Genomic DNA, 2900 nt, shown 5'->3' on the forward strand with positions numbered 1-2900 from the left:
TAATAAAAATAGAGAGTAAAAATAAGGTATTTCCAGATATACAAGGTCTTAGACATTTTACTATTTACATACTCGCTAAAAGTCGTACTAAAATATATACTTAAGCTAAAAGGACAAAACACAAAAAAAACGGAGAAAGTGAAATGCAAAAGTGAGAAAAGTAATGGCAAACAAACATTGGAAAATCCTATTTTTATATATATGCACATGCACATTTATATTTAAGGAAGCGTTTTCAACACATTGGGAGTGTGATGCCAGGCCCTGCCATCCAGTGGTTAAAGTTCACGTTCTCCACTGCTGTGGCCCGGGTTCGGGGTCCAGTCCCGGGTCCCAACCTACTCCACTCACCAGCCATGATGTGGTGGTGTCCCAAGTACAAAATGGAGGAAAGGATTGGCATTGATGTTAGTTAAGGGCTAATTTTCCTTGATCAAAAAAAGAGGAGGATTGGCAATGGATGTTAGTTCAGGCCGAGTCTTCCTCAGCAAAAAATAAAATAAAACAAAATAAAAAATTGAGGAGTGTGTATGTGAGCATATGGGAGAGAGCAGTTCAGCTAATGTGAAATGTTCTTTTCTTACCTGAATGAGAGGATGAATAAAGCATGTTCAAAATTATGAATTTAAATACTAATATTAACAATGGGGGTAACTATCTAAAATTAAAATGCAATTATATAACCTCCAAACTGGTTGATGTCATTATATAAAACAAGTAAATCTTAATCAAACCAAAAGCAGTCTGGAAATTTGAAACAAAAGTATGAGATTGCAGGATGTTTTAATCTGTAATGAACCAACACAAATAAAATGGTGGAATACTTGAAAGTGCTCATTTATTACCAAACATTAAAAGGTTAATGAACTTACTCCAGGGTTAGAACGAAGCACATCTCCCAGAGAAAAACAGATTTATACTAACAATAAACTGTCATCCACTGCAAAATCATTAAAGGGTATTTTACATAATATTATTCTTGTTTAATAAAATTAGCATAGCTTATAAATATTCAACAAGATTGAATATAACACAAAACAGTTTTATAAAACAGTATTTTGTCATTATAAATAATAAATTCACTTCAAAGATACAGAACTCATAAACATACAGTTGTCTAATAACATATCCTTGAAATAAAGAAAATATGTCAGTACATAATTGGAGATTCAAATAAATATTCATAAGATAGATTAAGAGGGTAAAAAGAAAATATTTACAAGAGAAAATGACACATTTAAATGATTGATGTAATGTGACAACCTTTTGCCTCAATTTCTGTGCCTCCTTCCCACCCTACATATGCTTGAAGTCTCCTTTTTGTCCCCTTAGTGAGAACTAGAGCCCTCTTCTGGTTCTAGGCACTGCCCTGAAGCATCCCAAAGTTCTTTTAAATGATTCTCAAATTATTTTGACCTCAGGGAAACTTTCAATCCCTCAGCGTAGACCAGGATTCAGCAAATTTTTTTGCTAAAGGGTTAGATAGTAAATATTTTCACCTCTGCAGGGCCAAATGGTCTCTCGCAACTACTCAATATGCAAGTTGTAGTGTGAAAGCAGCCACAGACAATATGTAAATAAATGACCATGGCCCTGTTTCAGTAAAATTTTATTTACAAAAACATATGGCAGGCTGGATTTGACCCAAATGCCATAGTTTGATAACCCCTCTTATAGACCATGTCCCTCATTCTACTGTGTTCTAGTGTCAGAGTAACAAACAGGAGAAAGGTAATACTGACTGCGGGTCCTCTGTTGGTATTGGTACTTACACAATGCCAAGGCCTATGCCGCGTGTGCACATTTAGTGGTGATTAACTTAGAGTTGGCTTCTGGACTCATGCTGCTTCTCCTCCTTCTCCCAGCAGAAGAACAGCAGGACTATCTTAGCACAGGGTGGCAATATTCCAAATTAGTAATTCACTTCTTTTGCAACAATATACATGTTCTGCCAGTAAAGCCCTTAGGAAACTTGCAAACTACTCAAAGTTTGCATATCCACATTCCCCTCTCAATCTTATCTTGTGCTTTCTCTCTCATCCCCTAGATAGTCAGTGCCCTTGCTCTGTTGCTGAGAGCCTCCCCCACCTCCCCCCTCCATATTCCATCTCCACACAAAATCTTCTTGACCTATTCAACACCAACACAATGTCCTTGGAGTCTTGAACTTTACAAATTAAATTTATTAACACTGTGGTATAAATGATGCAGATTTTCTTGTTTAAAGACAAGCTTGTGAATCCAAATTATACTGCAGCTGTTGATAAAGTAAGTATGATCAAGTGTGCATCTCCACACCTTGCCTAAGCTGTCAGGGATCAAGTCCTTCTTTTCCAGGCTTAATAGAAATTAAGCTGAATCCTGAAGAAGGAGAGCCTGCAGTAGCATTTTCAGTTTTCTGGAGGAAGAGACAAAAGAGAACAGAGGTACTTGTTATGGAAGGTACAGGCAGTTCAAGGTCAACCTTGCTGTGCCAGCTCAAACAGAAAGTATGTGACAGATTAAGTCATGCCAGCACACACCTTACTGGGAAGTATGCACTAATACAGGAAAGCGGAATTAAATATTTAAATATGTCAAAATAAAAATTGGAATTGTCTCTTCTCCCTTCTCATTTTTTCTTTGCTAATTTTCCAAGAATGGCTTTTGTTTGGAGATCTAGAGAGTCAACTTTGACTTGTAAATCAAAATGCCTTTTGGACCTCAGTCTAGGTATTAGGCAACTGATGAGAAATAAAAATTTAAGTGACTATTTCTGAGTGAGTAGGAAAATATCCCCAAGCAAATTTTTGTTTGTAGAAAAGAAAGGTGAGATTCTGTACTAGTCCAAAGAGAAAAGTCAATGGTTATGGTGTGAGAGGACACAGGATAATGATGTATAGAACCAGGAAGGAAGTCTA

Source organism: Equus quagga, chromosome 13 (genome assembly GCF_021613505.1).
Source record: "Equus quagga isolate Etosha38 chromosome 13, UCLA_HA_Equagga_1.0, whole genome shotgun sequence".
In the NCBI taxonomy this organism is placed as follows: Eukaryota; Metazoa; Chordata; class Mammalia; order Perissodactyla; family Equidae; genus Equus; species Equus quagga.